Raw genomic sequence first — 12,784 nt, forward strand, 5'->3', positions numbered from 1 at the left:
TCCTAGGCTGTCCTTCTCTGTTCATGTATATCTGAGCTCAAAGATTAGCAATGTCCCTAATTCCATTCAACTCAGCATTTGCTGAGTTCAATAGCAGAAGGGAAATCGCACCCTGCAGCCAGGGCTCCCCCTTCTCTGCAGCTCCACCCCAACTCTCTCAGCAACTCCAGCATCTTCTCCTCAGGATGACAGATTTGATTGCCCATTATCTTGCACAGAAGAGGCCAGCTTTCAGTCACATCCCTTGTGGTCTTGATTTCTATTGCAAGTGGCCATAAACAAATTTCTTTTAAACAAATGTCATGAAGGAATTCTGGTAAGATTTTCTATTTCTCCCTGTGTATTGTCTCACCCACAACAATCTGATGCCCAGCAATCCCCCATTTCAGATGAGGATGGAGGGCCTTTATCTCAGGCCCTGCCACTTGTCCCCCTCACCTCCTGTCCTTCCACCTCATGTTCATACAATCTTCTCAAGTTCCTCAGACAAATCCACAGCTCACGTCTGTTCACATAACTCAAAGTCCCCTTCTTAGAGAACTCTTTCCAATTCTGTGTTCAGTTGAAGTATCTGAAGGCGTTTATGATCTTCAAGAGAAAGGAGACATGGAGGGGACCATAAAAGGTTCCTGCTCTATTTTCACTTTTGATAGCTGAACTGTACCTCCTTGTTTTTCATAAGAACAAATTATTAGAATAATATTATATTGGTTTAGCATTTACTTTCTATCTCCTCGCTGGCATCAAATTGTACCAGAGAAATTGACAATTGAATCTGCAGTGGAAAAAAGTGTCCATTATTAAGATTAATGAATAATAATAATTCTGGTAATAAATAACTGAGAATGAAGGACATAGAAAAAGCAGCAAGGCCAGCCCATTATTATTAGATTTCCAAAGAGAGTGGAAAGAAAAATGACTATTAAATACAGGCTCTGGAATAAGAGCTCCTTCTCACTCTTAAGCTTTAGGAAGAAAAATGGACTCTGTTCTAAAATGTAAAAAATTATCATCTGTGTGCTAGGAAATTCCACACCGAGAACACACAGACCTAAGGAATTATTACAAGACATGAGCTCCCTTGGCATGAACTTCCAAAGGCCCAGAAAAATCCTCAGAACTGCAGTGAGATCCTGAGCTCCTTGGAGATTTCCAAGGTCCTAACCAACTTCTTCCTACTTGGAGTGAAACTGGATTTGGGGTTGATAGGATAGAACAGAGCTGCTCTTCTCATACAGCCAAACACTAGAACAAAGTTGAATATTTCTATGCAAACATGAGCCATCATTTCAGATCCCAAGCCCCAACCCAACCCTTCCCCCTGGGCTGGGAATCAGCTTTTGGGATGCAGAATCCACCCTGGGTACTATAAATGAGGAAATCTTCCCAGTTGTGGTGGCAAAGCCATTCTTCGTTTCCCAAACATATGGAGTCCCTGAGCCACAAGTTTAATTTTCAGCCTGTGGAGATACACCTCCACCCCTTCCCTGGCTCAGTGCTTCCTCATTTGTAAGAAGATATTCACTATTAAATCAATGCTAGGAAGAGCAGTCTAAAACAAGGGCTTTTAATCTGGAAAGTACCTCAGATCTCTTTGAGAATCCAGTGAAAATCAAGGCCCCTATCTAGAAAAAAATAAATATAATATTCTGCCTACAAGCTAAGTAATTTATATACTTTTAGAAACCTCAAAGGAATTTTATCATTTTAGAAAGAAAAAAAAATGGCTTCAGTTGTAGTTTTGAAAATTCTTAACAAAAGCTGAGTCTACATTGGCCTAAAGGAGCCAGGTATGGTGGCACATGCCTGTAATCCCAAAGGCTCCTGAGGCTGAGACTGGAGGATCATGAGTTCAAAGCCAGCCTCAGCAAAAGCAAGGCACTAAGCAACTAAGTGAGACCCTGTCTCTAAATAAAATACAAAACAGGGCTGGAGATGTGGCTCAGTGGTTGAGTGCCCCTGAATTCAATCCCCAGTAGCACCCCCCCCCAAAAAAAATAAGGCCCAAAGGAAGTAAAAATATAAAATATTGAGCTAATTAATCATGCTTGATATCAGAGTACTGATCAAACTGATTTTTAGATATGTTAACTAAGCACTGTTTGCTTTAAGATTTTAAAACACTATTGGTTTATTATACCCAAAACATGAATCAAAATTTAAAGACATTAAAATAGTATTGACTGCCATTTAAGAGACTATAGAATATACATTTATCAGGTTAATTTCAATTTTTATGTGGCTAAAAGACTCTAAGGGTTGGAAAAATATCAACCCAATTGAGTTGTATACAATGTTCACTGCTATTAAAGTAGGGTAGAGAGTGAATGCAAGGATTTTTTTTTTTTTTTTGACCCATGAAAATATGCCCTGACAATAGGCAGCCAGTAGACTTGAGCTTGCCATGGGTATGCACAATAGAGAAGGCAAAGGAAAAACTCTTTGCTGCCACCCAAAGGAATACTCTAGAAAGATACTCGTGCATACACACAAAAGATAAAAGGCAATTGGGAAAAAGATAGAAGCATTTGTGAAATTAAAGCCCATTATCTGTTATTGATAAGCAATTAAACAGTCCTCTATTCTAATAAATACACAAAATTTCATAACTGTGACAGTAAAATGGAAGCAGGAATCCTGGTTATCTTCTTTCCCAATACCTAGAACAACCCCTGATGCATTGTGATGCTTCATTAATTAGCTCCTGGATGAAAATGATGTAGTAATAACATTTCTATAACCCTGGGAAAATCAGTTTAGTGTTCTGGGCTCTCGTTTTTCCACCTGTAAAATCAGGAAGTAAAACTGGGTCTTTTAAAAAAGTCATTCTTTTCATATTCCCAGGCCCTGTGACCCCACTTAGTGCATTAACACTTTCTTCTGAATTGCAAGGCTGTGATCGTTTTAGGCAGAATGTCTGCTGGCCTGGGTAGACCCCACATGTGCTATGGATATCCACTAAGGGGGAAAAAAGGGAGACGCACACACAAAACAAACACGAGAAATGTATTGCCAGGGAAGAGATTGTGTTGATTCCAAGAGTCCTGGGAAAAGGCTTAAATCTGTAGGGAAATAGATTTGTGTCACTTTATGAAATGTAATCCAATTATTCCTTTTTGTTTTTTTTTATTTATTAAGCTACAATCCATAATTAAATATTCTGATGAACACAGCACCACAGATTCTCTGCTGCTTCAACATTCTTGAAGCAACAATACACTAACTTCTCTTCTAGAGTATATGTTATGATATTAAAATTTTCACTATGACCATCAAGAAAAAATAGACAACTAAGTATTGATTAAGTACATTTAAAGAAACCTTGTTTGCCAGGTGTGGTGACACACCCCTGTAATGCTAGAGGCTCAGGAAGCTGAAGCAGGAGGATCTCAAGTTCAAAGCCAGCCTTAGCCTCAGCAACTCAGTAGGACCCTGTCTGTCTCTAAATAAGATACAAAATAGGTCTGGGGATATGGCTCAGTGATCAAGTGTCCCTGAGTTCATTCCCTAATGCCAAAAAAAAGAAAAGAAAAAAGAAAAGAACAGAAACTTTGCTTAAATAAATCTATTAATAAATCTGCAATTTGTGTTATATAACTGAGAAAAGGCCCAATCCTGCTGCCACTTGATAAAGCCAACAACTCAAGAGACAGAATGATGAGAGAAGAAAGAGCTTCATTCAATGACCAAAGAATAGCAAAGTGGGAATTCCACTCACAAGTTCACTTCTCCCCTCCAAGGAGTCAAGAAGCCATAGACACAGGAAAAGAATGATGCTAGAGAGAGACAAGCAAATAAGGGAGGAATATTCCTGTTGTCTCTGAAAAAACAGAATTCAGGTACCACATCTTTTTGCTCCTTCCATGGCCTGGCATTTCCTGTCGTGGCAATTGGTAGGTGTCTATATCCTTGAAGGGGAAGAGAGAGCAAGTCTAGGTCAACTTAACCCTACATTATAATTTTGGACAAAACGTTTTTCAAATGATTAACATGTCTATGTATAGAACTAAGTAGAATCTGACCCAATAGTTAAGGCAGCAAAGGAGATAGACGTTATGAAGACAGAGATGCCACATCTCATACATCCTGTTCTAGTCACCCATCAGACATCTGCAGGCCCAAGTGAAGGGGCAGCACAAATGGCCTTCAAGTCCTTCAAGTAAGCTAGGCAAAAGTTATCATCCTAACCCATACGTCAGAGGTGTTAAGGACAGCAGAGCTGCTGGGGGAATAATAATGTGTTGCCCAGCTATGTGACCTCCACAATTAGTTACTTTCAAGTCAACTAAGAGAAAATAAAGTTAGAAAGTTTAATTAGATTTTCCTTCAGTGACATTCTTACATGATAATAGTAATCAACTGAGATTTAGATGGGTTCTTATGAAATATAGGGGTGGTGATTGAAATATCTTCACTATTGTAAAAAAAAATAAAGTATTAGATGTTATAGTGTCTTTCTAGAATATTTCTCTGAACTTTCCCTTCCTTGGGAAAGTAATCCTCCAACTTTAGCATATAGAAAAACCACAGTGCATGTTACAAATACATATTTCTAGGCTACCCGCAGATATGGATCTGGGACAGGGCCTAGGAACTTGCTATTTTAACTGTTACCCCAATAGTTCCAATGGAGATGTGCCTAAGTACCACATATTGTACATCTGACACATATAAAATACACTTCCATTTCTTTTTTCCTTGCAGATTACCTTCATAGGTTATATCATTGCACCCTCTAGTGGATAATTTAACTAAGCATTTTTTTTCTGTATTACAAAGACTTTTCTCAAAATTATTAGGAAATCCCATCTGTCATGAAAATCTTGTCAAAAGAAGGGGAGATGAGGGAAGTATTTAAGAGAAAAATGATTTGATACTTTAACCTCAGAACTTTATGTATTTACAAAGACATTTACATGGTATATGCACATATTTTACAGAGAAAAAGTTAGTCTTGATAAAGTAAGCTGAACATAAAACAGTCACCTCTCAGTATTCTCTGGTTCTGCTTCAGCAGATTTAACCTGTCGTCTATCTGAAGTATTCAGGGAGAAAATAATGTCTGTGTTTAAAAGACATAGATTGTTTTCCTTGTCATTCTTCCCTAAACAATGCAATATTATAATTATTTACATCACACTTAGTCTGTATTAGGTATCATAAATCATCTATAGATTATTTAAGTATATCAATATTTGTAGGTTATATGCAAATACTATGCCATCTTATATAAGGGACTTGAGTTTTCATTGTTTTTGGTACCCAAAGGGTTCCTGGAACCAATCTCACAGATGCCAAGAGATAACTGAATATCCAATCTGTTTTATAAAAATAATTTACTAACTTTGAATTTACTGACCACTCTATTTTAGAATATTTATGCCTGTAAAATTGATATTCTCTCATCCCATTTTTCTAACAAACTTTTAGCACACCAACAAGACAACCTAGGTCAGCCTGACGACCCCCATCTTTTCAGAACTGTTATGGTTTAGATCTGAGGTGTCCCCCAGAAGCTCATGTTTGAGACAACGCAAAAAGGTTCAGAGGTGAAATGATTAGTTATAAGAGTTGTGGACTTCATCAGGGGACTGATCCACTGATATGGATTAACTCAGATAGGGTGTGGTTGGAGGAGGTGGGTCTGGGGGAATGCCTTTGGGGTTTATGTTTTGTCCTTGGTGAGCAGAGCTCTCCTGCTTCCTGATTGTCATGTCCTGAAGTGCTTTGCTCGGTCACATCCTTCTGATGATGTCCTCTTTCACCCAGGCCCATAGCTATGAAGTTGGCTAACATGAACTGAACCTCTGAAACCACGAGCCAAAATAAACTTTTCTTCCTCTAATTATTCTTGTCAGGTCTTTTGGTCACAATGATGGAAAAGGAAACTAAAACAAGTACCAAATGGTCATTCTGAAACCTCCTCATGTTGGCTTCTAAAGTCCTTAGCTCTTTACAAGATCACAAAAGTTGGTGTGTGCTTTTTGCGATTTATGGCTTCTATCTTCTGAAAAACTTTGCTTACTGATTCTAATGAGGGCTTTTAATCACTTCAAGGGTCATAAACTCACAAGGTACCAAACAGGTAATATAAATGAGTAAAATATACTGGATGTAAACCAAAGAGAGTGGCAGGGACTTTGGCAAACTGAGTTTGCTACATTTAAAGGAATTCAACAAATAATTATGATTTTTAAAGTCTGCTATGGGCCTAATAAAACATCTGTGAATCATGCGAAACTTCACAAAGCAGCTAGTACAATGACAAATTAGCCCATAGCTGTAGTCCCAGCCATTGCGGACGTTGAGGCAGGAGGATGGCTTAAGCCCACGAGTTCCAGAGCAGCCTGGAAATCATATTGAGACACTGTCTCAAAATTAATGAATAAATGAAGTAGCCAGAGACCCCTGGTTTACTTGCTGGCTTGATGTGTGCTAACTATTTGTATATGTAATCTCATATAAATTCTAATAACACTATGCAGGAGTTCTTACTGTTATTCTAATTTTGCCAAGGAGGAGGCCAAGGTGTTAGGAGAGTGGGTTACTTGCCCCAAGTCAGACCCGGCTCTCTAACCAGGTCCGCCTATCCCCAGGGTCAGAATTCTCAGTCGCTTTGCTCCAATTCCTCTCCAAACACATGGTCCCTTGCTTTGCCTGTTCCACATGACTTTGTCTTGTGTCCCTCTCCTCACCACCAGCCGAACCTCCTGCCCCTACTCAGGGTCTCTCTGGTCCCCACTGCTCTTTCCAATGTTTTCTATGTTCTCTGGCCTTTGCCTCTACTAGTGTCTTCACAATTGGACAATTTCTTGTGGGCAGTTGACGTGGCTCTCTGCTTCAACACTGCATCATACACCTAATAGCACCACTGAGTGACAATTCTTAGCCATGTATTCTTCATATGGTAAGCTAACGTGGCCAGCATATCCATCAAACTTATGTTTGCTATGTCGCTTTAATTAAGCGCACCTTCTCCTAGCTCTTTACAATGGTATTTCGGCATTTTTGTAATAAGTTGCATTTGTACTGCTCTCACACCTCTACTTTTCCATTTCAATGGTGTTATAAATACCCCAAAGTAATGTGATCTCTTCTCAGTAAAGCTCTATTATATCAGCCTCAAACATCTTTCTCTGAAAGCTAACACTAAGAGTATTTGTGAGCAGAAATCAAAGTTAATTACCTTTTAAGGAAAAAAGCCATTTCTTTCACTCATCTATTCTCAGGTAACTTTGTAAGTTTTGCCCTCACAAAGGCAGTCAGTATAGCAACCACAGGTCCATTTCAAGAAAGTCAAGGCGAGGCCGCTGCCATGTTCCACATATCATATGGAAGATGTGACTATCACATACACCACGTTACTGCTCTTGGTTTATTTGGAATATTTGAGTGTCTTTAACCTCTTATGAAATCTGTCATCCACCACAGTGTTTCTTAGGGAAACATTGAATCTTAACATTCTGAATTACACAAAAAGAACATGAAGTTACTAGGGCGTTTATTATAACTTGTGCTAAATTTTTTCATTCCTAACAGAAAAAGAAAAAACATCATGTACAATCTTTCAGATGATTCTACCTACTATATGCAAAATAACTCACTCACTTGACCTTCTTATCTTTGTTCCAATAGCTAACATAAACAGACTGTATTTCCCTCATGTGAGATTTAATATTCAGAAAAGTTCTATATGTAGTTGAAAAATAGATGGGGGGGCTCTGGCTGACTTAATTCTCATGAAAAATCCCATCTTCATCCCTGAGAAATGTTATCAACATAATACAGTTACCTGTAAAGCAAGGACACCTGAATCCATTTGGATATGGTGCTATAAGTTCCATGTTATGATAATGGCTACAGTTTAATGAATTCCTTTTAAATGACTAGTGATGTTCTGTATTTCCATGCATAAATTCACTTTAGTTTCCTATCTTCCATTAAGTTTCTAGCAATTTCATTAGGGACGTGAACAAGTCAGATTTTTCTTCTAGTGTTCTTAAATTCAATTTGAGGGAGAAATTACTTACAGTGATCAAATCTATGAATTTGGTAACTCATTAACATCTCAAGAGTAATTCTTCACAAATGTCCATAAGTCAATAGTTTGGTTCTGTCCCCAAATACTTGTAACTAATCGTTACTAATACAATTAGGTTTTAATAAGCCTTCATGTTACCTAAACACTAATTTAAAAGGTAAAATTAAAAAATGAAACTGTTTTAGTGATTAATGAGCTAACACCAATCATTTTATTTTAAATAAATTCATTGATTTTTGAGTTTTTAAATTTCAATTTGAAATATTTACATCACAGTCAGGTAACCAGAATATTTTGTTGATTTCTTCCCTTCCCTGAACTCCTCATTTATGATAGGAGTGACAAGTGCTACTTCTAGTATAGAATCCACTGAGTTCACCATGCAGTTCTGCCAACTGTCATTGATGAAACAGGCCATTCTCAAATTTTGGCTTGCTTGAGAATAACCCGAGGGCTTGTCAGATTACAGGGGCTGTGCCATCAAAATTTCCTCTTTGATAAATTTGTTGTAAAGCCCTAAATATTGAATTTCTTACAAGTTCTGCACCACCTTACCCTTTGTATTGGTCAGAATCAAATACTGAGAAATACTGCTGCACTGGAATGAATCCTCTAGGAACTTCTCCAAGGTTCTAGAATTTTTGTAGGGCTTATTTACGCTCTAACACAACATATGTTATTAAGATGTGTAGATAATACAATGCATTTCATACCTGCTGTTCTAGGTATTATTTTGCACACGAGTGACAAAACCCCACTGTAATATGACAAGCTGAGTTAGAAAAATTTAAACAGTTAAACTGTGAATTTGCTTTGATGCTGGGTTAATGAAACAACAGCCTTCACAGCCAGCTGGCCGGGAGTGCCTGGTCAGCCTGCACATGGAAACCAGTTCTGCTAGTTACCATGGGGGCTTAGTGCCACCAAGTGGCAGTTATTTGCTCTATCAATCAATAGATTTCATGATAATTCTTGGTCCTATACAGTGGCCAGGAAAAAACAAATGGCTTTGGCAAAGTAGTCCCTACCTCATGGTTTTTAATGTTGTGCAAATGAACTGCCTTCATTCTACAAAGATTTTTTAAACATCTTCATTAGTCAGTATTTTCAAATTTCTCTCTTAGAATAGACTACAAATACAAGTAATTTAATTTAGAAAATCACACTGAAATGCATTGTTAGATTTAGCTAGAGCAAATGAAAAATTTCACAGAAACAATATTTTCATCAATTTATACTACAGTTCCGAAATCTTTTCAGAAAAAAATCTGGTTTAATATTTCTGAGTGAATAACATAATTCTGTCCAATTCTTTCTATTGTGTAAGGATTTCAACAAAGGAGCAAAGGCCCAGAACAACAAATAGGTACTCAAAACCCAGGAACTGTAAAGTCTAAGCCCAAAGACCAAGTATGTAGGAGGTGCTGGGGTATTTGAAGCAACCTTAGCTGATGCTAATTTTCAAGAAAACTTGATCTCAAAACCTCATCAGTGTTTGATTTGGTGTGATAGCAATCACAGGTTTACTCCTAACCCACGTCTTCAGTGACAGGGCAGACGGAATCTCAATTGTCTTCCAGGGCAGGTTTAGATAGAAGGCTGCCTTATGAAGGAACTCCTTGGAAGAATCAAAAAGTCTTGTCACTGATCAGTTCTGAACCTCAAGAGAGCGTTGGTTTAATTCTCAGACTAAATACCAACCAGTGTTTTTTGACATTTTCCATTTTAAATTGATGAAAATATTGTTTCTGTGAAATTTTTCATTTGCTCTAGCTAAATCTAACACTGCATTTGACCTTTTTTCCATTTACATAGTATCACTGTTAGAAAAATAAAATATTTGGAGTAACTAAAAAAATAAAACTTGTTAACTACTGAATGGGCAGTGCAAAACCTTGTAAGACTGCTTGTGTGCTGTGGTATGTCCCTGTCCCCCCTTCTACCTTGAGAAAGGGGGTGCTCTCTAATGTTTGCACTAGATGGAGAGATGTGTGTCTCCTTCACATTGAGACTTGAGGACTGAATATTTGGCTCAGGTCTGAGTAATCTAGAGGAAAGGCGGTGGCCATTGCTGCCCCACTGATGGCAAGGCAGAAGGGGGCTGGCCTCATCAAGGAGGAGGCAAGGTTCATAGTTTCTGAGTGCCCTGTGGAAAAAGCCAATATGGTCATCTCAAAAGTAAAGCTCAAGAATTTTCATCTCTAACTAGCATCCTGATTCTGCTGCTGTGCCGATGGTTGTGACTCTGGTCCATCTCGTCCCTATCTAGTGACCATCTAGTCACTAGGTTGTGACTAGGACTTTGAGAATCCAAAGCAGCTCTCCTGACACCCCACCCTCTAGAGATATAACACTGGTAACATCATGCACATGCTAATGTAGGCAGAAACTACACTTTGTTTTATAAAGCTGGGAAGGGAGTCAAATGCTATGTGAATTTTCAGATTACCACTTTCCTATCACAAAATATTTTGTGCGCTGCTACTGAATTTCAATTACACAAATATTAAATCACAGTACTTTCATGACAGCTTTGTCTATCCCTCCCTACCTCCTCCTTCTATTCCTCATGGTGAAGGCTTGTATGAATCAGACATTATTACCCTATGTGCATGTACAACAAGAATCACAAGTTATACTCCGTTTATGTATGATGTGACAAAGTGCATTCTTGTGTCATGTATAACTAATTAGAACAAATTTTAAAACTTTAAAAAGTATTGAAACTTGTTATATAAAATAGCAAACTGAATAGACAACATGTCCAGTTTATAAATACAATGATTTCGTTGATGTAGTGTATTGAACATCGGCTGCAGTAATACAATCTCCAGGTAGAAGGCGCTGTGACATCACATTTACCTGTGCGCTGCGTAGTGAATTTCTGAATGGTTTCTGTAAAGCTTTATAAAATGGAAAAGGTTGATGGTCCCCTCACACTTCGTTTCTCCTTAAAATGTCACTTCTAATGCCAGTTAGAGGTGATAAATTCGGAGCTTCTATTGTCTGGAACGAGAAGGAATCTTTACAAATGATTTGGTCCATCTGTGTCAGTTCCACTGATATTTTTCTATTGGAGGTTCATTGATTTTAAATAATGTGTTCCAGCCATTTTATCAAATTACTCCTTAGATAAAAGAAGACTCATTTTTAAGGATTTTTATGGGTAGTTTTACAATTGAGGATACACTTGGTAGGAATATTTTGTTACTGAGGGTATTCCCGTACACTGGAACATTTTAAAAATCTGAACAGCTGAATCTGCTTTTCTGCACCACCTCACCTTTTGTATTGGTCATACAGAATATTGAGGTAATTCAAGGACTATTTAGTAAGTGGTAAACCACAAAATGCTCTTACCAGATGGTAAGATTCTATGATTATACAGGTTATTCAAATGAACATTGCCATAAATAAATGCCAAAACAAGATTTTAAGAAGTAATCTTTCACAGATATGATGTGAAGTTTCGATAAAAGCCAAAGCAATGCTAAAATCTTCTCAATTGGTTGTTGATTATTTCAAAACAGAGTGTAGATTGAAATGTGTGTTTACTTCTTAGGACGTTATTAAGATTTCTCCATTATTAGAATAATACAGAAGATACAAGAGTACAGGAAGGAGTGTAAATGGGCAGTTAGCTCTGATAGACCCCTATGAAGCAAAGAATAAAGAATAATCCCTATATCCAGGAGCAAAATCTCAATGTTCCTGTAAATATCTGCTCATATCTCATTGGTGGAAAATAGCCAAAGTTCACCTCTACCAACAAGGTTGGAAAGGCAGCTTTTAGCTGGGCATAAGGTCGACCCTAGTAGGATTAGCCTGTTAACAAAGGAAGAAGTGAAGGAAGCCTCTCTGCCATACCTCTGCCAAAATCCACTTCTCATGAAGATGAGTTAAGTGGGGCCCAGTGTGAGTGAGCAATGTCAGTCATGTCTCAAGCTGGTGGCAGATCCAGGACTTTCTGCAACATGATGGATGCCCTCTTGCTTTTAATTAAGTCCTGCATCAAGTTCTATGTGTGTGTTGCTGGGGTAGGGTCTTAACAAGTTCTAAAGATTTTGCTTTAGCAAGGGCATAATAATATAAAGAATCTTGAATTACTAAGAGCTTTGCATATTCATTCACAGCTAATAAAATCATAGTGATTTCGTTTTCCTTTGGGAATACAGTAAGGCAAAATAAAGACATGATTCCTAACATGGACATGAAGTGACGCTGTGCATGTCCAACATCCAAGTTTATCTGGAGAGGCTACTTTTCCCACTATGGGAAACATGTCCTCACACAAGCTTCACTTCTTCTACCAACCCGTAGCCTCCCAGCCTTAGAGAGCACCCCTCAATTTTTGAGGAGTGTGATTAAGGGACAATGATTGTCCCAGAATTTACAACTCTCCTGGCAGCAATAAATCAAGGCCACTTTGAAAAGGGCTTTGGCAGATTGTCGTCTATGGCCTGGATGTTAAAATTTTGTTTTTCTAGAAGAGTTGTGAACAGAAAACATTGACTCTCCCTTGCAACTATTAATCAGCCATTCAAATCCCCGTTAAATTCACACATTCAAGAATGTAATACTAGCCAGGAACCGTGGCACATGCCTGTTGTCCCAGGGACTTGGGAGGCTGAGGCAGAAGGATGGCGAGTTCAAAGCCAGCCTTAGCAAAAGCCAGGTGCTAAGCAACTCAGTGAGAACCCTGTCTCTAAATAAAGTTTTTTTAAAAAAAAATAGGACTACGGA

At 38.1% G+C, this 12,784-nt stretch overlaps 1 protein-coding gene across 2 annotated transcripts in view; it reads left to right on the forward strand.

Moving 5' to 3' along the window:
- MARCHF1 (membrane associated ring-CH-type finger 1) overlaps window positions 1-12,784 on the forward strand; it is a gene marked incomplete at its 5' end in the record, with an annotated part of 738,150 nt that overhangs the window by 701,795 nt on the left and 23,571 nt on the right. The gene's annotated exons all lie outside the window — the stretch shown is intronic.

This window comes from Spermophilus citellus, assembly GCF_964194105.1.
Source record: "Spermophilus citellus genome assembly, chromosome: 16".
Classification (NCBI taxonomy): Eukaryota; Metazoa; Chordata; class Mammalia; order Rodentia; family Sciuridae; genus Spermophilus; species Spermophilus citellus.